Source organism: Diabrotica undecimpunctata, chromosome 4, assembly GCF_040954645.1.
Source record: "Diabrotica undecimpunctata isolate CICGRU chromosome 4, icDiaUnde3, whole genome shotgun sequence".
NCBI lineage: Eukaryota > Metazoa > Arthropoda > Insecta > Coleoptera > Chrysomelidae > Diabrotica > Diabrotica undecimpunctata.
Genome location: NC_092806.1, coordinates 135,542,336 through 135,565,739, shown reverse-complemented (window position 1 = coordinate 135,565,739; position 23,404 = coordinate 135,542,336). Strand labels below are relative to the sequence as shown.

The 23,404-nt window shown below is 34.2% G+C and overlaps 2 long non-coding RNA genes across 2 annotated transcripts; one reads left to right on the top strand and one right to left on the bottom strand.

Moving 5' to 3' along the window:
• Positions 1-7,302: 7,302 nt before the first annotated feature.
• LOC140440090 (uncharacterized) lies at positions 7,303-11,021 on the bottom strand. Its single transcript, XR_011950785.1, has 2 exons — positions 10,813-11,021; positions 7,303-7,568 (listed from the first exon to the last, which is right to left on the bottom strand). It is a non-coding gene; the product is annotated as an uncharacterized lncRNA (long non-coding RNA).
• An 8,154-nt stretch (positions 11,022-19,175) lies between these two features.
• On the top strand, positions 19,176-22,529 carry LOC140440089 (uncharacterized). Its single transcript, XR_011950784.1, has 2 exons — positions 19,176-19,404; positions 22,262-22,529. It is a non-coding gene; the product is annotated as an uncharacterized lncRNA (long non-coding RNA).
• Positions 22,530-23,404: the final 875 nt, after the last annotated feature.

Below are 23,404 nucleotides of genomic sequence, written 5' to 3'. Positions count from 1 at the left end.
AATGTTAGCAACTACTAACTCCTCCGCTTGACAAAATTGTACCATACGGTCTCCTCGTTCGTTTCGTTCTCCTAATCCATAGTCACCCACATAACCGTCCACACATCCATGTCCAATTTTGGCATTAAAATCGCCCATTACTACTGTAGTATGATGTTTCTTCATTGATTTTAGAATTTGTTCCAGATCGTAGTAGAAACTTTCAATTTCATCATCATCTTTATCAGCCGTAGGAGCATATACTTGTATAATATTTATAATTTGTTTATTTGACTGAAGTTGTAGTGCCATTATTCTATCAGAGAAGGGAGTAAAGCTTGTTACACAGTTACTGATTTTCTTTGATACCAAGACAGCGACACCGTAACGATGAGTTGAACTGATGGTGCCTGAATAATAAAGTGTTCCACTATTATTCGTGCATTTTCCTGATCCCGGCCACTGTACATCACTTATACCTAGGACATCAATTTTAAGGTTTTTCATTTCAAGGGCTACATTAGTTAATTTACCTGCTGCAAAGAGGCTTCTTACATTCCACGTCGCTATTCTTAACATCTTAAGGTGATTGACATTACTTACACAGGGATTTCGCTGGTTCACGACCTGAGAGGCCCTATGGTCTGTCTGTGGTTTTCCTCTCCTGCCGGATCTTGGGTTCCGAGGTCCATGATCAGTAACATGAGTGATTGATGTGACATTTGCCATCATGATTATACTAGGGAATCTTAAAGATCATTAATACAGTGGTTTCCCGTTGCCTTCTGTATCCTTACGCCGTTGACCATTCCTTGATTCAACCGCCTTCGAGACAGATTTCTCTGTCTCAGGACAAAAGAGTGCCCTACCACTTACCCACTCTTCCGCCCGAAGCCGTTGGTAGGTAAGTGGGGGATTGCTTATACCGGCAATCGCTCGGTGGAATTGTCGCCATATCTGGCTACCCTCACTTAGTTTAGCCTGCAGACCAATGCAGTTGCCCGGGGTGTGGCACGTGGAGCCATAAGTGAGAGTTAGTTGTCTTATGAGGACCAGTTATCAAGAACCATCTCCCGTCTATGACGCTCGATGTGGTCGTTCCGATAAAAGGAACGACCTATAACACAACTCTACACCCCACTAGACAAGTGCCGTATTCTAAATATAGTCAGAGGCATAATTCAGCCAGGAGAATTTGATATGTAAGATGGCTAAAAAATCGAGGCTATAAGTGAAAATAACATGTATAAATATCTGGGAGTAAAGCAAGCGCGGAAAATTGAAACCGAACTAACTTCTGAGTCCGTACGAAGAGTAAGACCGCTAAATCCATCTTAACAGTAATCTGGCCATCTTAACAGTAAAAATGTGTTTGAAGCTGTTCTGCACTTAGCTGCTCATTTGGTATTATAAAGTGGTCAAAAAGGATATAGAAAGACTTCAGCGGATTGTAGTGACACTTCTTATAAAGGCACAAAATCATCACCCACGTTGTGCAGTAAAGAGAACAAGATTTAGAGGAAGAGGGCTTATGGACATATAATTTGATCAAATAAAATTCATCATCATCATCAACTAGCCTCTAACGTCCACTGCTGAAAATAGACCTCTCTTATGCTTTTCCACTTAGTCCGATTTTGCGCCATCTGAATCCAATTTGTAGTCACTCTTTTTATTTCATCTGTCCATCTCGTTGGGGGTCGGCCTCTATTTCTGTTAGCTTGTATTCGGGGTCTCCATTCCAAAATTATTTTTGTCCACCGGTCATCAACTGATCTTGCTACATGACCTGCCCAGTTCCACTTTAGTGTTGTTATCCTTTCAATAACGTCTGCTACTCCTGATCTTTTGCGTATAGTAGCATTGGGTATTCTATCACGTAGAGAAATCCCTAACATTATTCTCTCCATTACCCTTTCCGCAACTTGTAGTTTACTCACTGTTGTTCTTGTGAGTGTTAGGGTTTCTGCGCCGTAGGTCATCACTGGCAAAATACACTGATTAAATACTTTTCTTTTCAGACACATTGGAATCTTAGCCCTAAAAATATCCTTCATCTTTCCAAATGCAGCCCAAGCGAGGTTTATTCTTCTTTTCAACTCGATTGTTTGGTTGTCTCGACTTATCTCATGGTCCAAGTATTTATAAGAGTCAACTGGCTCAATATCTTTGTCTTCTACTGAGATGTTTTTGTTGTGGACTATATTTGTCATAAATTGTGTTTTTGAAAAATTTATTTTAAGATCAACTCTTTTTGTGGCAGTATGGAGTTCTTGGAGCATTATCTGTGCCTGATCAAAGCTGTCTGCAATAAGAACGATATCATCTACAAATTTAAGGTTATTTAAAAATTTTCCATTTACATTGATGCCCTTTTCGTTCCAATCTATTGTTTTACAAGCGTATTCTACCAAAGTTGTAAATAATTTTGGAGACATGTTGTCTCCTTGCCAAACGCCTCTTTCAATACGAAAGGTCCCAATATCTTCATTAAGTCTTACACAGGCTGTAACATGTTGATAGAAGTATCTGATGAGGGATATGTTAGGATAAATTACGATACACATAAACTAAAATGTTATTCGATACAGGTTGGAACATCTTTTATATCAATGTGAAAACAAGCACTTTCGTAAGGTCTCATCTTATGTATATTTTATGACAAATCAAAATTACAATTAAACTTTCTCAAAATCGCGTTCGAAAATTCTTCTAATTTGATTTATAAGTTTTTTTTATAATAACGTCGCGGGGATGATCATCAAAGAGATAGATTTGCTCATTCTACAAAAGACATGAGAGAGGTGTTTTCACTACTCGGGGAGGAAACAGGTAGTCTGGGTAGTCGAATAAATGAGGATGGATGAAATACATGCTAGTAACCAAACTCCAAGACCAAGAGTTAGACAGAACATAACTATTAATGACAACAATTTCGAAGTAGTAAAAGAGTTTATATATCTGGGGCGGTAATCATAGATGACAATCACATAGAAAAAAGGTCTCAGCAAGGAGAACTGCGGGGAATAGAGCATTATATTTCCCATCATCATTAGGATCTAATCTCCAAAAAGAGATAGTTTTAATTAAAACTATACATGTTAATTATCACTGATTACATCGCTGATTACACCAGCGGGAAATTAATAAGCTGCTGGTATTTAAGGGGAAGGTTCTTAGAATGATATTGGGCCCTCAAAGAGATAAATTGACAGGAAAGTGGAGAAGGCGCCGCAATACTTAATTGGTGATTCTGTACGGTAGGGGAGAGGTAGGTACAATGAGACGGTCGGAACACTGAGACAAACGCGGTAGAGCTTACCACGTTCGGTATTATAAGGTAGAACTAAACGAACATGCCTATTACCACCTTAAAGTGAAGCAAACAAGAAACCATTAAGATTCAAAAAGAAATGTTTTAGTTATCGCTGGACATTTGAAGTGAGTGCATCGTAGTAAATATACCGTATCCACGTGGCCGCTGTTTTCACGAAAATTGAAGTTTTCTTAGACAAGGTAGGTTATTCTAACTACAAAGTAAACCATTTTACGAAACAATTAAATTAAAACAAACGATTTTTGTACATATTTTATTAGTTTTTTTCATATATTTTTATTAACGATTTTTTAAGGAACAGTGAGACAACACAGCAGATGGAATAGTGAGACACGTCTCACTGTTCCTTTACTGTCTCACTGTTCCGTTATAGTTGTATAAGCCAGGTCATTTGCAAAATAATTTCTCTTACAGAACGAAGATGCCAAGAAAAAATAAAACAGATCGGAAAATAGGAAGATTCTCTGAAGATATGATGAGACAGGCTGTTGAATTAGTACAAGGTGGCACTTCTATACGGCAAGCAGCACGAATAAAAGGAGTATCTTTCCAAACAGTACACAGATATGTTAAAAAATATCAACAAGATGAGAACGTCCGTTTATGTCCTAATTACAAAGTAAAACAAATTTTTACTATCGAACAGGAGAACGACTTGTGCGAACATATAATTAAATGTTCTAAAATGTTTTATGGCCTATCAAGAGAAGATACCCGAAAACTGTCATATGAAGCCGCAGTCTACAATAACATAGTGGTTCCAGCAAACTGGCATACTTCAAAAATCGCTTTATTTGCCTGGATGAAAGGATTTCAGAAACGTCATTCCAATAATTTATCCCTCCAGACCCCAGAAGGTTGTAGTCTTGCAAGGGCAACCGGTTTCAATAAATTTAATGTTGAAATGTTTTTCAGTAAACTTGAAACCGTTTTACAGCGTTTCCCTGTGTTTGGAGATGGTAGTCGCATCTTTAATTTAGATGAGACAGGAACCGTTAGCGTTCAAAAGTCCCAAAAAGTGTTTGCAGAAAGAGGTATACGACAGGTTAGTAAAGCCACAAGTGGCGAACGTGGAACACTCGTTACAACATGCTGTATTGTTGGAGCATCTGAAGTAGCTATTCCTCCTGCTCTGGTATTCCCAAGAGTACACTTTAAAGATTTTATGATAAATGGGTCGCCTCCTGGAACTTTAGGACTAGCTTCAAAAACAGGTTGGATGAATACAGAGTGATTTGTGCAAGTTGTTAGGCATTTTATTAAGCACACTGGTAGTACTAGAGAAAACCCTTCTTTATTGCTAATGGATAATCATCAAAGTCATTTATCGATTGAGGCAATCGATTTATGTAAAAATAATGGCGTTACAATCCTGACTATACCGCCACACTGCACGAACAGATTACAGCCGTTGGACTTAGGTTTATTTAAGCCATTTCAGACTTTCTACAATGCTGCAGTAGATGCATGGATGATGAACCATCCCGGTCAGACATTTACAATTTACAACGTAACAGCCTGTGTGGGCACAGCATATCCACGAGCAATGACGCCAGTTAACATCGCAAGCGCTTTTCGAAAATCTGGAATATTTCCATTCGATCGGCATGTCTTCGCTGAAGAAGATTTTTTGTCAAGTTTTGTGACAGATAGGCCGCTTGTTGCAGTTGAAGCTGCTGCTGAAAAGATAAGTGAATCTCCAGATGTAGAAAATCCAGGTCCAAGTCATACTGCTACTACTACTAAAACCTTTGTTAGTCCAACAGTTTTTAAGGGTTATCCTAAAGCTCCGACAAGAAAATCTGTAGAGGGCAACAAAAGACGCAAAGGAAGGACGATGATAGCTACGGATACCCCGGAAAAAATGGAGCTGATTAAATCTAAAGAAAAAACACCAAAGCAGAAAAAAGTAGCACGGCGCGTATTAGATAGTGATTCTGACGAGCAAGACGAAAATGAGATGGAACTACAAGATTTCAGCGGAGGGTAGGATTTTATTGGTGAAGATCCAGAACCAATTATTTTCGAAGATCTTGATCGCTGTCCAAATGATGGGAATTATGTGCTCGTTGAATTCAACTCTAAGCAAAAGACATATTATGTAGGCAAAGTCTTGTCTCAAATAAAAGAAAATGATTTTAAAATATCGTTTTTGCGAAAAAGCGCTAAATGTGAAAATAGGTTCTTCTTTCCAGTTGTCCCAGATGTCTCACATGTATTAAAAAGAGACATTAAAATGATTTTGCCGCCCCCTTTAATGCAAGGGTTAACCAAGCGCCAAAGTTCGCTTTTAAAATTTGAATTAAACTTTGATAGTCTTAACGTCAAATAATGTTAATTGTTACGTCTCAGTATTCCCACATTGAAAGGAACAGTGAGACATTTACTAATTTTTAATTTTTATATTTTTGAGGTTTTAACATTAATTTTTATGAGAAAACGACATGATTTTTCAGTTCTTATTTATATACCAAATATTATTGTACAATATAAGTTTAAAGTAGCATTTAATAAAAAAGTTATTGGCATTGAAATTTTTTCGTCTCAGTGTTCCTACCACTCCCCTACTGAAAACATGGTCAGACATACAAAAGCTAACCAGATAAGATGGGCAGATATAAACTTTAGTATACAATTTTTCCAACCTATACCGAATTACATTTTGATTTTATTTTATTTGATCAGGCTAATAGTTAAGCAACTGGATAAACAGTTTAATAATTTAAGAACCTATTTTCAAACTCAGATGGAGATATCTATTTTACATCGCGAAATTTGCGCAGTAGATCAGAAAAGACGTTTTCCGAGACAGAGGGTTTCCAACTTGCCATTCTTCTTCTTCTTCTTCAGCCTTCAGTAATCCAACTTTGGACATAGGCCTCCCCCAAATCAATCCAGTGTCTTCTATTTTGCGCCACTTGCTTCCAGTTGTGTCCTCCGATCTTCTTAATATCATCAGTCCATCTCATTTGTGGTCTTCCTCCGCTTCTCTTTCCTAACCATGGCCTCCACTGTTGTATGTCGTGGTTCCATCTCTTATCCTTCAGTCGGGCATTGTGTCCTGCCAAGCTCCATTTTAATTTGGCAGCATGTTCTCCTGCGTCTTTTACTTTCGTTTTGCTTCTAATCCATTTGTTTGTTTTTTTGTCTATACTTGCCATTCAGGATCAACAAATGCCGATACGGATGTCAAGCCTTAGAAACCATCCAACATTTTTCCGGGGATTGCTAGATGTTTGTCGGTACTGATTTATAAATTACACCAGGCCTAAGTTGGAAAGATTATTCACCAAGAACTAGCTAAAAAACTACTGGGACTTCTGCAAACCGACCATCTCTCTTATTATCATTATGTTACTGACAGAAAACTTGAAAACGACAACTAAAAGCTATACTGGGATCGCACTCTGCTCATAGACTAACCAGTATTACATAATGGACCGGATCTCATACTATGTAGTTAATAAACTTACTAGGCAAACAGCACTAATAGATGTGGCGATACCTAACAATAATAATCTGTGTATTAAATACAACGAAAAGATCGCCAAGTACAGGGTTCTGGAAATACAAATAAGAAGACAGGGGAGAATGTAAAGCATCAAGACGATACATATTATACTATCTACTACTCTAGTCATTCCGAAGCACCTCTTAAAGAATATAAAACAGTTGGATCATAATGAACATCTCTCTAAGACCATGCAGAAAGCAATACTACTCTCACAATCTAGAGAATGCATAAAAACATTTTTGGGAGATACTCCTGAAATAACGCTCCATAATACGGAAATAATCCTACCAGAGCTCAATCCTTTTGATAGCAAATATAGGAAAATATATCCTTTCAATATAGGAAAAATTAATGTATGTTAATCGTGTTTTGTTTTTTGCTATTATAAATTTACAACTAGCACGTACTGATTTAAGACTAAGATCAGAAAGGAAATAATATTGTTACTAAGGTTAAGAAGAAAAAAAATCTATTGATTTTACATTTTAATTTATATTACCAACTTTTAATTTATATACAAATAAGACAGTCTTTACCATAGGCCTAGAGATAAAAAACAATTGTTGTACTAAAAAAACTATAAACTAGTTTAGGCAACTATTACAGGTATACATGTGCAGGTTCCATCAACAGCGCAATATCCAGCTCTGTGTCCTTCTCCTCTACACGAAAGTCTGCATTCCAAATTAATACAAGTTAAGGCGGGTTCGTTTTCCTTGATGATGTCAATTACTTGTTCTGTAAAGATAAAGTAGTAATCAGATAATGTTATTTTATCAAATAGGGTTTTTTTATATAACGGCTAGCTAACATCTTTAATGTTGTCAAAAAAAGCAAAGAGATCAAAATATTCTGAAACACGTCAATTTTTGTTTTGAAATATTCATAAAAACATTTAATTTTATTTATTACTTCTTCATGCCTAAAGAGTAGCAATCTTTTTAGGTTTAAACATTAGTGTATTAAAATAACCTAGTGTTAACATCTATTGATCTATTTTCGCTACCCAAATTATGCTGAACGGGAGAACTTTGGAGCTTGGGAGAACCAAGAACCAACGAAACGAATGAAAAATTAAAAAATATCTCTATGGGGAGTCAAAACCTACTCAGGGATGCCCTTCACCATGAAAACACTTAAAAGAGCATAATTATATCCAAAAACAGGAAAGCTGCAGATCTTGATGATATTTGTACTGATAAAATTAAGCATTTAAGAAAAAAAACTTAATGTAAAATCTGCAAAATCTCAAAATTCTGGTAAACATATAAAATAAGATCCTTGCTTAAATAGAAAAATGGCCAGGAGATCTGAGAAGATTTAGAACCATCTCACTATTCTGCCACTTTTGTAAACACGAAAGATTGGGTATTTCCAGAACAGAAAAAATCACTTCATTCCACAATAGGGATTAAGGCCTAGCAAGTCCTTTACGTACCAAATTCTGCTATAAATTGTATTGTAATTTGAAGGGAAACTTATAATAGAGGTTGCCTTCATAGATCTGACAGCAGCTTGTTGCACTCTTAGGAGTAAAATACTGCTTTACAAATCTTACAATACGCTGAGCAAATATCATCTACTTAGAATCGTACATTCATTGCTATATAACAATAGCCTTTTCTTTATTCTGGAGAGCAAAATTGGTAAACGGAAAGACCAAAAGAACGGCCTCCCACCCAGAAGTTTTTTACCACCAATGCAAAAACTCGAAGATTCTCTTAAACACGAGGACTGCGTATTACCAACAGAGTTTACTAGATTTTAAAACCTGGAAAAGCAGTAGTCGGATTAAAATAGAGGTCGCTACAGTAAAAATAGAAGATTATATTATAACCTTCACCTGTACAGAAATATACGAGGTGTGTTAAAAAAATATCTGGAATTTTTAAATTTTGGGTGTTTGGAGAGTCCAGTTGTCAAACGTTTTGTTGGTATACATGCACCTAGAGTATTAAAAAATTTTCAGCTATATTTATTGTTAATCTTGTTTGTTGCAGCCGCTAAGGTTCTTAAGGTTTTTATGAGCTCGGCGATTTTCATTTATGTAAAAAAATGGATCAGAGAATTTGTACTAAATTTTTGCGTGAAAAATGAAATAAAGTGTAACAAAGTGTGTGAAATATTAAGAAAGGTCTATGGGAAACATGCAATGAAAAAAAACAAGTGTTTACGAGTGGTATAAATATTTCCAATATAGCCGAGAAGACGTTAAAGATGATGAAGGCTTCAGACACTACAGCGCATCAAAAACCGATGAAAACGTAAAAAGAGTGACAGAAATGATTATAAGCGATGGCCGAATTATAATCAGAGAAGTCGCTGATGAAGTTGGCGTATCAGTTGGATCATGCCATGACATTTTTAACACGTTTTGAGTATGAACCGCGCCTTAGCAAAATTTGTTCCAAAATTGTTGAAGTTTTAACAAAAACAGCTGCGAATGGAAGGTGCTCAGGAGTCAGTAAATGACGTAAACGACGAGTCAGATTTACTCAAAAGGATTATAGCAGATGACAAGACATAGGTTTATGGATATGACTTCGAAGCTAAGGTTCAATAGTCCCAGTGGAGAAATTCTGGTTCGCCAAAACCAAATAAGGCTCGACAAATGCGGTCGAACGTGAAGGTTATCCTCACTATGTTCTTTGATTTTGCATTATCCAACAACTGATGGCTTTTACATCACAATAATGGACTAGCTCTTTGGAAAAAAACAATATATACTCACCATTTCCAAAAATAAAGAAAACTTTAAAGGGCCGTCTTTTCACAAACATAGATGACATTAAAAGCGCATGGCTGGTAGAACTAGAGGCTATCTCAAAGGTCGAATTTGAGAAGTGTTTCAAGCGTTGGCATAAGTGCATAATATCTGATGAAAAATACAGTTGAAAGAATAGCCATGGCTAAATAGATTTTGGAATGGTGACCAAGACAAGAAGTATATGAAAGCAAAGGACACGACTACCAACTGGATGAAAGAATGATATCAAACGCATTACCACAAATTGGATGCAAGAAGCTCAAGATAGAAATAGATGGAAAATTTTACGGGAGGATACGTTAAGCAGTAGACAAATATAGGTAATTAATGAATGAGAGGAATGGAGTCTCCTATGTGATGAGAAACACGAAATTTCCTCACATGTTCCAACGTATCAAAATAGGCGTTTTTAGATCGCATTTATCTAGACTAGTGGAACCAGGTTAAGGTGATTTCTTTGAAGAAACAAATTACTATAGGTGAAGCAGAAGGAGCTTTCATTCAAACGTCCAAATTATTTTAAACATAGAATTTGAATCTGAAATTGTACAAGCAGTGGATAAAGCTAAAAAGAAAAATGAAACATGACGGTCAAAGATTATGTAATTTAGATTTAATAGGAATTAAGTGTAGCTTTTAGTGATGTCCATAATTATAAATCAGAAGCAAAAAATGAACGTCATTATAACTTTGACTGGGAAAAATGTATCAATGTAAAAAAAGATTTCAACAACCACGGTATCAACGTAAGAACAATATTAAAAAATCAGAAAACAACACCATAATTTCATTACTGAGCAGAACAAAGTACACTCAGATTAATCTTTAAAATTACTAAACTTTTACAAAAATAAATAGATGTGTATTAAGGCATAATGAGTTTCTCAACGAAAATTAAAAATAATATTGTTTAGGTCTAACAGTAAGTAACAGTATAAGCAATGAATACCTACACAAGAAAAAATAAGTTAAATGCAAAGCTTCATCGACAAAATGTATGCAGAAAATGAAATCATGCACGTTTTAGTCAAACAACACAGTAAGAACAACCAACAGCTGCTTGTAAATGATGTTTCTATAAAAACACATGGAAATGGCTTATGTTCAGCAATAAATTTAAAAAATAAAGATGATAATGATGATGTATACTGGAATATTCTAAAAATTAAATAAAAATTAATTCCAATAAAAGATATTTAAATGATGTTATTTTACCTGGTGTTAATGCTGGCTTCTCTTCTTGGGAGTAGGCGCAGGCGGTAAGAGCCAAAACCAAAAATGCAACTGCGAATTTCATCGTTTCAAATGTCGGTAATTTTTCGTTTAGTCAAAAGTATGACTTGTTCGATAAAAAAAAATTGATAAAAGTGTCGTGCTTTCTTAGGTATATATACTCTTTCAGAGCTGTTTTTTCGCAATTTCTACTTACCTATCTTAATCTTAATTAATATTTAATATTAAGACAAATATTTACCAGAGTAGAGATGCTTTTTGTTTTTTAGAAAGTTATGAAACATGTGTTTGCCTAAAGATTTGTTTTATTGCTGTATTTGTCTTAAAAAATGATATAATTAGTAACATATCGAGATTTGCAGGGGGTAAATAAAATTTTTATTATTTAATATTAAATTTACATAAAATTCTACGCAATTACTGTTCTACAGAATTTTAAGGATCGGACAGTTTTATTCATTCAGTCATCGCTACTCCAGTTTTGAAGTGTAATTTTCCTCGTCACGACGGATTTGCTTCAAATTTTGGATTTAGGTTCCTCTTACCTTCTACTTCACTTTTATACTCAAGCCCAGTGTTGCTTTTACTTGGGGGGTAACAGCTGCCCCTTCTCGAGGGTGAAAAAACATACGTTTAAGATAAGTCCGTAAATGGATGAATAGACTAATTCTAAGCAACTTTTACTCCATAGGGTTTTTCACTAAATCAATACTTTTTGAGTTAAGTGCATAGGCGCAAAATGCCGCTAGTCAAAATGTTCAACGTGTTCTAATATTTTGCGAATCCTGAGAAAACTAATAAGCATATTTAAAAAATTTAAACGCGGAATGAAACGCGGTCCAAAAGTTCCTGAAAACTTCTATAATGTTTATTTTAATAAGTTACAAGGGTTAAAAGGAAAGAATAAATTTAGTGTGACTTATAATATCAAATATCTCATTCAAAAGATACTTTTTGGTTATTATAAGGGACTTTCGGCCCTCGGTAATAATGCAATCTTTCATTCTGCGTTTAAATTTTTGAAAAATAATTATTAGTTTTCTTAGGATTTGAAAAAAGTGAATACATTTAAAACTCTTTGAACATTTTTACAGGCCACATTTTACGCCTATGCCCTTAATGCGATTAAAATATTTATTTTTCAAAATAAAAACCACGTTTTTAGACGGTTTTTCACAAATAACTCAAAAAGTATTTATCGAAAAAAATGTTTTTAATAAAAATGCAGCTTATAAAAAAACAAAAAAAATGGTGTAGGACTTATGAAGTCTGTAGACCCAGTAGAAGCAGAGTTGTAGCTCATGAAAAGTAGTTTCTTAATAATTGTCAAACTCCAAATCGAATATTTCAATGTTAAATAACCAAAAAATGAGACCTTTTTCGCGGACAAATCATTGAAACTTTTTAAAAATGTTTGAAAAGGCTTTATTTTTGTTTTGGTTTTAAAAGTTTCTAGAACCAAAATTAAGCGAGTTCGGCTCAAAATAAAGTTGGTCCCTTTTTTTTTGGTAAAAATATCGTGAAAAGTACCTCCTAATTAGCACCTTAAATAAAATTAATCGTTACTGCTTTAAAATTTACTTTATTTATGTATTGTTTATATAAAATTTGGTTTTAAGTAAAATAAAATTTTTGAAATTTTGAAAAAAATGTCTTTTGAAGTTATACTTCTATAAGCACGGTCGGCGTTGGAAATGTGCATGAGAGTGAATCTGTAAAACCATTACATATGTAAGATAATGAGTAAGAGAGAGACAGAAGATATATTTTCTCTCTCTTCCTCTCTCCAGAATACAAATGTTCCTTTTGTATATATATTTAATACTAGCGGACCAACTCGACATCGAGTTTTTTAAATGAAATTTTTATTTTGCGAGAAAAATATACAATATATACAATGACCGGAAGTAAAAATATTTTTATCAATAACTCAAAAACTATAAATGATAATTTCGTGAACTTACATTTTTGAACTCTACGTTGAATACTCTATTGATTTGACTAATAAAAACGAAACCGGAAGTCGACCTCAAAACCGGAATGCAATTTTTAGTTCATCAAATGTCGACATGGATATCATTTAGCAGTTAATTTTGCATGCTGATCACGAATCCGGTGTCAGATTTGCTCTATCTTGACGTTTTATGCGCGTTTCGGGTCACTTCCGGTATCGGATCGCAACCGGAAGTACATATTTAGATTCGTCTCGACGAGACCTTTCGATCCATATATACATTGTGGGGTCTAAAACTTAAAGTAAATTTTAACTTCCGGTCATCTCAAAACCGGAAGTGAATTTTTGTACCAAAAGTATATCTTGACAATCTCATACGTAATACTAATAATATTCCGAAAAAATATTTTAATTATCTAATATGGTTTTTGAGTAAAGTGGTGGACAAGAAAAGGGCTTAGCGTTTTAGTATATAAGATTATATATATTATATATAATATTGTATATATATAAATATATATAATATTATATATAATATAATATGTATTAATATTATTATTTATGTGATATGTTTTGTATTATATAAAATTAAACGTTTATAATAGTTTAGGCTTTTGTATTTCAAAATAATCACAATTTTAGCGAGAACTGTCAATTTTGAAATCCGTGAGTGTCATGTCTAATTGGCAAATCCTTTACGTGTTTGGTTTATACGCTGGTGGTTGTGGGTTCGAATCCCAATTATGAATTTCCTTTTTTATTTTTGAAATATTTAAAAACCTTACGTTAATCTTATTAAATATATGTAATATACGCAAAAAACTTAACTAACAAAACGTTTAAAGGAACTTCGTATTAATGTGAATGGCTGTCAAAAGATAATGAAATTTCATTTATAATTATTTTGCACCAAAATTTACGAATTGGCTTCTTATTTATACGAATCTAAACTCTCTTATGTCCAAATTTAATGAGTACTGTTCAACTTTTAAAACGTCATATTATTCTCCCAACAGAATCGTGACTTAATTCTTCTATCCCCGACGCTATTGTAAAAATATTTACTATATTTCGTAGAGACAGAGCTACTCGTCAAATGGGAGGAGTATGCATCTATTTAGCAAATAAAATTATCAATACTTTTTCCATCAGTAATAAAACAACAGACGTACCCGGTAAAGAAATTATCCACTTACTTATTACTAATAACACTCTCATATTTAATATAGTTTACATATACCGACCTCCGGATACAGTTTTTACTCAGGACAATATGGTTAATGACAAACTTGAGGAATTATCATCGCTTGAAAATCTCATTGTTGTTGGAGATTTCAATTTTCCAGAGATTAGCTGGCACATTATTTCCAAAACTGATACTATCAATTCCCAAAATTTGTTTAAAAACTTTATCATGAACTCAAATTTATTTCAACTGATAACTGAACCTACAAGGTTTAGAGCCTACAATAATCTTTCAATTTTAGACTTATTTTTCACAAATGACGATCAATTAATTTCTACACTCGCTTATTACTGCTCACATTCAGTTTAGTTTAACACTGCTTTGCAACAATAATTTCTGAATTTCCGTAACTGAATATGGGAAAAATTAAGGCACATATAGCACCGTTAACTCGGATGACCCTAATTTGCATATTCTGACGCATCTAGCAATTGTATAAGAACAACCTTTAACGTAGGTTATTGGTAACTGACAGTGACATTCTAAGTTACTGACAGTGGTGTGCAGCTAAAACATGTATTGATTTAAGCTAATTTTTGCTCTTCAATAGTTTTTAATATATAGTAAAAAATTTGAAAACGTTCAGTAAGATAGAACTAAAAATATTTGATGGGACAAAAACAATAATACCTTCGTAATACGTTTTACCTAAATAGGCCTTATCTCATGTACCTAGAACTGTACCCTCTTTAATGACAGATTAGAGGTTACACAACGAACGGTACTAGGCTCGGGCTTCAATCTCGTAGAGGTATCTTGGTCGGGGCTCTTATTACAGCTCAAATATAAAGAATCAGTTAGAGAAGTACTGAGGATACAGGGACGAGAAGTTAGAAAATAAAGAGAAGAGAAGTTAGAAGATAAGAGAAGGGAAATATTTGGGCACCACCCTATTTTTAGAGGAACAGGGAAACCTTAAGACATATAGAATAAAATAACAAGAAAGGTAAGGTACAGTTAAGATAATCACGCGAGAATAAAGTAAACCGTGACAGACAAGGTATTATGATTGTGCGGTACGCACCTAATATTTCGACACACATACACTGTTTATATGATAAAACAAATAGTAATATAAATCAATAACAATGCCTGAAAGAGATACACCATACACAAAAATATAAATTTATATCATAACAAAAAAATAAAAGGCAAATAGTTCATCAACAAAGTTATATTGAGGTATAGTAGTTAAAATAAATGCACTATAACAATTTTTACTGAACAGTTAGCACGAGGTAAGTTATTGCACAAAGTATTATTGAATACAACAAAAAAATATCTTTTTTGAAAAATAAATCTGAATAATGTATGTAGTATGTATTCTCAGAGAAAAAAACAAGAAATATTATAATTGTCAATATTCGTCAAATAAGTTATTATTATGCCTTGAAAATTCGTAAACATTTACTAAGTTTTTGATCGTGATCACCTTAAATCTATGCATAAGATTTATCATATATATAACCTACATTAATATAAAACAAATGATTCGTAATTTATACGTATATATTATACTGTAGTTTTATACTGATAAATAGCTCGTTTGGAGTTAAAGTAAACATACATAAATAAGTAAGGTACACTGAACTAAAGAAATCGTAAATCCACTTCTTACGATTTAGGTAGCGAAGATGAGCTTTAGTCAATAAAAATAAAGGTACTAACAATACAACAGGCAACAGGTAGCGACGTTCGTTTATAGAACGCTCTCAATAAAAGCACTTGACACATTGTCCTCGCAACAAGTACTCGGGACTGCAGTTACGGTAATGAATTACGGTTTTCAATCCGTAATCTCTCAAATTAATTTAGGCAGACGAAAGAGAAACAGCAGGTAATACAGGTAGCAGTGAACAGTAGAGATAAATGAAGAGATGAAATGAAGCGACGAATGAAGAGACGAATGATAGAGACGAATGATTGTAGAGACGAATGAACGGCAAACAGAAGTGACTTCGTTGACAAATGACAACTGCCACATGTCACCCCAACATTTCCGTTAGATCAGGAGCCATTCCGTCTCCGGCTTCTTCAAGTAATGTAGGCTTCCTTAAATTATTTTAAAGTGTTTGTTTGTCCATTTGTATTGTAGTGTAATGTACATTTATATGTTTATGACATCTTGTTCTTGCCGGATAGGCCACAATTGACGAAATGCCCCTGAAGATGATCTAGGGATCGAAAGTACTTGGGCAAGATTTAATTAAACTGTGCTCGATATATGCCTTTTATCTGATCAAAGTTCATTTATTCGAGCATTCAACCTTATATTTAAATATATCATTGTTAAAAGAAAGCGTGTGTAGTATTTTTATTAAATCTAATTTATTGTCTTTATTTATTATTAAAATGTTCTAACACGTAGTTTATTTAATCTTTATTTCCACTTATTCTAATTTATTATGGTCTTCTATACTTATTCTAATTCGCTAAAAACACAATAATTTAGATTACTTTATTATACGACTTATTCGATACAACAATTTATTTTCGACTAATTGTTCTCAACAAAATTCCCTCTTTAAATATAAAATGCCGTTAATCGAGAATTCCATCGATTCCCTTCGAAGAGACGAGAAGGTCACTCGGACTGGTTTTGTTCGGCTTGCTTCTGGAAATTTCGAATCGTGGGTGACCCATCAGAATTCAGGTTAGCAAACAGGTCTTTTAACTGAGCGGCGAAATTACTAGAATAGAAAAGAATTAGTAATAATATATTTAGAGTTTTATGCGTCATAATATTTATCGTAACACGTGACAAATCGCTCCTTGCTTTTGGGTTATTCTTAAGGCTTTTAACAAAATATATAGACATAGGTGGCGTGAAAGTAATTTCCTAAGAGGAATAATTTAATGAAATTTTAAACATGCTTCAGAACGTCTACCTGATTTAAGATTTTTATTAAAAGTGGTATAATAAAGACGAGTAAAGAAAAATATTTTGCCATTCAAATCTAATCTCGTGTACCTACCTGTTTTAAGACTTTTCTTTGAAGCAGTTTGGCAATATAGTAAAGAATGTCAATATATCGGTTTTTCGAAAATGAATTCACATATAAGTTTAAAAATGAAAATTATAAAGATATAAAAACTCAGTGATTGCGGTAAAATATGGAAATCTAGATATAGCGGTAAACAACCTACAGACCGCATTGAATAACATCAGCAGAATGTATGATGTATGGAGTATCCAATGGAAAATACACATTACTCAGAGAAGATACAAGCAGTTTTCTAAAAAAAAGGGAAGAGAAACTTCAAAAGAACAGCTGACAGTGCAAAACAATCAGAAGCACAGAAGACCAAAACAGCAAATATTGGCCAACACATAACATAAGTCTAAATAATCGTAGCTCGGTCAATAGAAGATAGCCCGACTTTTATGGCACTGGCAATTTACATTAAAGTTTTTATGTTTCAGACAGCCTTCAAAAAAAACTACAAACCTAAAAAACGGTTTCAGCCACCAGAAAAATTAATATAATACTAACAAAAGGAATAATCTATAAAAAAAAATGCTAACAGAAACCAAAAAGCGGGCAAGAGCATCCTCGAGCGCCGAGTAGCCTAAATGAGCGTAGCCCAGAGCAGAGATTAGAGGCCAGAGCAAGCAATACAGTTCGATAATATGTCACTAGAAGATATCGAAAACAGAGCACGTAACGCTGGCCTGCATGTGTTCGGGTTAAGATTTCGTGTGTGATTCCTTATATTCAGGAATCTCACACGACATGCAGTTTGCTGATGGGGAGATTGTATAGCGCATCAGCGTGCTATAGAGGAGGGAATGGTTGATCTGGATCATTAGGGAGGGGTGGAGTGATTCCTGATTTCACGAGGTAATCCTCATCGCATTAATGAATTGTAACATCCGAATATCATTGTAAGGTTTGTATAAGTCTCCAAGGCTGGGTTATATTATACTTCTTCCATTTATATTCTTTATTCCATTTATATATGTTCGGAAAGATTTCCGCGGTTAGTACAATTAAACCTAGAGCTAAGATTAATACTATTACACGAATTAATATTAAACTGAACAGGCTTAGGGGGTGAACCGCGTAGATTATTATTGTTCCAAGGTTTTCATCACAATTCCGATTCAATTGCAGCTCTAGGTCAACACGGGACCGCAACAATAGCTTTGGGACGCTGGACGGAACAAGAGCCTGTCCCACAAAGCTAACCCTAAATAAGATGTAAACTGGAGGTCGATGGAGTTAGCATTGAACAAGTAATAGAAATAATGTACTTAAGGATTACACTGACCAGCTATAGCTACAGAGGCATTGAAAAATAAGTAAGCGATCAAAAATATATCAGCAAATAGATGCTTATCAACAAGATAGCAGGATGCCTTAATAACACTATATGGCGTAATCGACACATTTTCTGTGAAATAAAGTCAAGAGTGTTTAAGGCCTGTATAAAACCAATAATGACGTATGCATCAGAAACAAGACCAACATAACTAACTGAGATTGCGAAACTAGCAGAAATAAGAATACTCAGAAGAACTACAGGAAACCCCCTGAGAGACCGAATAAAGAGAGACGAGATTAGAACAAAATGTAATGTACTGCTATATACGAGTGGACCTTAAATAGAAAAAAAGAATGGAACAATCACATCAGTAGAATGAGAGATATAAGATTCGTTAAAATAGCAAGGGACAAATCACCAATAGGCAGCAGTATCGGCCGACCGCACAAAAGATCGAGTGACAATCTTCCATGGAAGCAAAACAACCATTTAATAAACAAGCAAAATTGCTAATATAAACGAAGGAGAAAAAGAAGAAAAAACAAACTTACATATAATATGCACTATAATAATGGATCTTGGAAGTGTACCAAAGTGATTCAGAGAATATTTCGTCACAGAATTTTCCAAAATCTTCTAATTACTCTCCAATCAAAGTGATTCAGAGAATATTTCGTCACAGAATTTTCCAAAATCTTCTAATTACTCTCCAATCAAATATTTTTATTTTAGTATAAGTTTAATCCATAATTAGTAGTTTCCATTGAAAATATAGCAGTAAATTAAATCTTAATGCAAATAAATGTTTCATAATTCTCCTTTTAAAAAACAAAATACAGCTACACGCGTTGGGTATGCTTCGTCAATATTTGTCTTTCTATTGAATATTCCTTGAGATAAAATTTGTAAAAATACTGAAGAAAACAACATTGTGGGTATATATACCTATGGTGTGTGAACAACTGTATCAGAATAGTTTGAACATTGTTTTTATTGAATAATTAATTTAGAAACAAATTTAGAAAAATGAAATTCGCAGTTGCATTTTTAGTTTTGGCCTTTGTTGCCTGCACCTACGCCCAAGAAGAAAAGCCAGCATTAACACCAGGTAAAGTTCATATTTTATATTTTTTATTTTCTTAAATTTCATTTAAATATTTCTTAAGTAAGCTTGTTTTTTGATTGTTTTAATAAGATTATGAATTTTATTTGCAAGCACTTTTAAATCGTAGTGGAATATAGTCTCAATGAGCTTCTGTTGCGGAGGTTCCAAGACCCCTGGACCAGTTGTGGAGACCTGAGACAGACTAGGCTCCACATATTGGAACCATTCAAAAGTCTTACAGCGCAACTTCTCCTTCTAGATCTTAGAAGATGCTCTCTTGTGACCAGTATGCTTACCGGCGACTGTAGACTCAGGCGGCATCTACATCTGCTGGGATTGGCGGATGTCCTACGGTATCGTCTATGTAATAAGGAGGAGGAAACCTCCCAACATCTTCGGCCTTTATGCAACCGAGTCAAATAAGGGATTTACCCCTAAATAGATTTGTGGCTTTCTGTGAGGCCACAAGGTTACTAAATATTAGAGGTTCGGAACGGCAGGAAGAGTTCAGATTTGGAGCCCCTGGTGATTCTAGCAGATATGAAAGCACAGAGCAGCCTGGGCTCCAAAATCGCCGATGGGCCTTGTGGGTCTAGTCTGCATGATAGGGGTGATACAATGGACCTTTCTGATAGGTCTAAGTTTCTGAAGGGTTCATAAATGGGCCGTGCCCCGATCTACCATAACAATAACCATGAGCACTTTTAATTCATAGCATTATAAATATTTTTTCTTACTTGTATATATCTAGTTCCTTTTGGTAGTTGCTTATCTTTATCTTTAACTCGGCTGTCAATCCGATTTTTTCTACATATTAGCATTACCAACATAATTTTTATAGCTAATAATCAATATTTTTATTTTAAAATTTTAAACAAAATGGTAAGAAATGAATATGTTTGGAAGCATGTTTAAATATAATATTTAATTTACTTTAAAAGTATTTTTGTTTGTCTCCTTATTTTTAAATTTTTCCGTTGTTTGAATCTTTCTCGATCTACTTCTCTCTCGATTTCTGGTACATTAAAAGCTGTTGCTAATTCTACAAAACGGTTCTGTTTCAATAAAAGATGTTTTGTCGCTCTTTTTGTAAATTAGTCAAAAATTGAATTTTTAAGTATTTGTAAAACAACAGGGAGATCCATACAAGGAAACTGGATAATGTTATTCAAACAACATTGAAAGGTCTACATTTCAACAAGTTTTGAAAAATTCATCACAAACTGCCAACTGCGGTAGTTTCAATTTTATAATTGTTGTTAATTCTTATTTAAAATCATTATCTAAATATTAAATCCGTAAAAATGGAACGAAAGCTTTTCTGGGTAAGTCCGTCATGATAAATCAAAAGAAATACGTCACATTTACAATACCTCTTTATTACACATAACAAGTATCTACGTGAATAAATTACAAATGTAAGTAAGATAGGACTCCTTATCTTATAAACGTTAGCCATCATCATGTTTACAATTTCCTAAAATCTTTATCCTGATATCTATCGACTGCTACGCAAAATAATTCTTCTACTGTCGAACCACATCATTGCATAACATTAAGCAGCCATTAAAGTTTCTTTCGACCAATCTATCTCTTTCCCTCACACACACACACGCGTACAACCCAGCCTCTAGGAACATGTGTGTTTAATTTGGGGACCCAGATATTCGAAGACCAAACCGGTCACACTCCGTCATGGAGTGGTACCTATCTGACCCCCAAGCTATGCCACGACCCCTCCCCATCGCAGGACATAGCTAATGGGAAGTCTTATGTACTGAACGGTGCTTTTAATACCCTGGGTAATGAGATATCCTCTATTTTACATTATTTGGTTAAGCCACCTGATTTTAGAGGTAGCTATAAGAGCTTTCCCCCTTAAGATTGACTGAATTTATTTGAACACGTGACTTGGGGTTTTGTGTCCCCAAAAAGTGTGTGTTCCTGACAGCAAGTCACCGACCTAAGTCGGTGTCTTTCTGTCCGAAATGTATGCGCTCACTAAGTCGCCGAATTGGCAAAATAAATTTTGTTCTCCTCGTCGATTGAGCAACTGAAGTGTCTGACCATAAAGCCACGTTTGTCGTACGTAACCTCGATGCTTAGAGTTCGCGATTTGATCTCTTTACCTACCTGAAAGGTATTAATCCTGAAGGTGAATTGCCTAACGGGCATTTTGACTGAAGGGCCATTTGGCTGAAGAGCATCTTGTTCGTATGCAACTGAGAACCAGCATTGACCTAAGTTTGTGATATTAAAATGGCTGCTGTAACAGAAGATTGTTAGTGAGAGGTTAGGATGAAATATTAATAGAAAAAAAAATAGTAATGGGTAGTATGTGTGCATTCCCAGGTGTGTCAGGCTATCACACACCCAATGTATATTTTTTTATGGTTTTTTGTTTTTTTTTTTTTAGTAAAACTGGTTAGTAAAATAAAAATATTTAAATCTTCTAATTATATGGCCAAGGTATCCGTTTTTCTCTTCTTTATGATCTTTATGAGCAGACGTTCTGAACTTATAATTTTAAGAACATATTTTTTATGTGTTCGTGTTAATAGTATCTTTGTCCCTTTTTTTAAATTTATTGCTACCTTTTGTTAAACCATTGTATTGTCATTATTGGAAAAAAATCATGTTGAAGGGATATAAAAATACTAAAGTCAAATATATTATATCAGTGTAAATACATTTTAATCTTAGCAAAGCCTTACTGATACCTTAACCAACAAAAAATTTTAATTAGTTCGGTTTCCATGGCGATAAATACAGTATTTGCTTATCAAATATGATTAAATTAAATAAACAAAGTAATAAATTATATAACTATTCTTAACTTAATACCATTTTTTATTTTCAGAACAAGTTATTGATATCATCAAGGAAAACGAGCCAACCTTGGCGTGCATTAATTTGGAATGTAGACTTTCATGTAGGGGCGAAGGATTCAAAGCTGGATACTGCAATGCTGAGGCAAGCTGCATCTGTACACCGCCTGTAGTAGTTGCTTAAGCATGTGTATAATATTTTAGGGTATTCCAATTGTTTTTTATCTCTAGGCCTGGTGATAAATTTTTTTATTTAACTTATTTTGTCTATTCTTAATATAAAATACAATTTAAAACCAATTAATGTGTGTATATTTTAGTTATTTATTCTATAGTATATATTGGGATTGCGACTTACAGAGAAATGCACTGAGTATAATGTTCCAATTCATATGGCGTTCGTCGATTTCCATAAAGCATTCGATTCCATCGAATTATGGGCAGTGCTTGAATCTCTAGAAAATATACGTATAGATTCAAGATACACTAACATAATTAAAAACATATATGAAAATGCCACCATGCAGATAAAGCTGGACGAAATCACAAAAACTAATCTTATAAGACTACAACTGGGAGTAAAACAAGGAGACACCATCTCTCCCAAACTATTTACCCTTGCTCTAGAAGGCATTTTTAAGAAACTAGAATGGAACAACAAGGGTATCAACGTCGACGGATCATACTTAAACCACTTGAGATTCGCAGATGACATAGTTTAAATAGCCCATAATATCCAGGAACTAAATGATATGTTCCAACAATTGAATGCAGTTTCAGGAGCGGTAGGCTTAAAAATGAACTACAATAAAACAAAAATACTGAGCCGAGACCAGACTAATATAACAATACAAAATCATACCATAGAAAATGTAGAACATTATGTATATCTAGGTCATGTCATCAAACTAGGAAAACCAAATCAAGATGCTGAAATTAAAAGAAGAACACAACTGGCATGGGGCGCTTTCGGCAAACTAGCATATATCTTGAAAAACACCTCCATTCCTGTAAACTTAAATAAAAAGGTGTATAATACATGCATACTACCAGTTTGTACCTACGGCTTGGAGACAGTAGCCCTTACCAAAAAATCTGCTAAAAAATTAGAAACAACGCAAAGAGCAATGGAACGAATCATGCTTGGAATATCACTGAGAGACAAGATTAGAAAC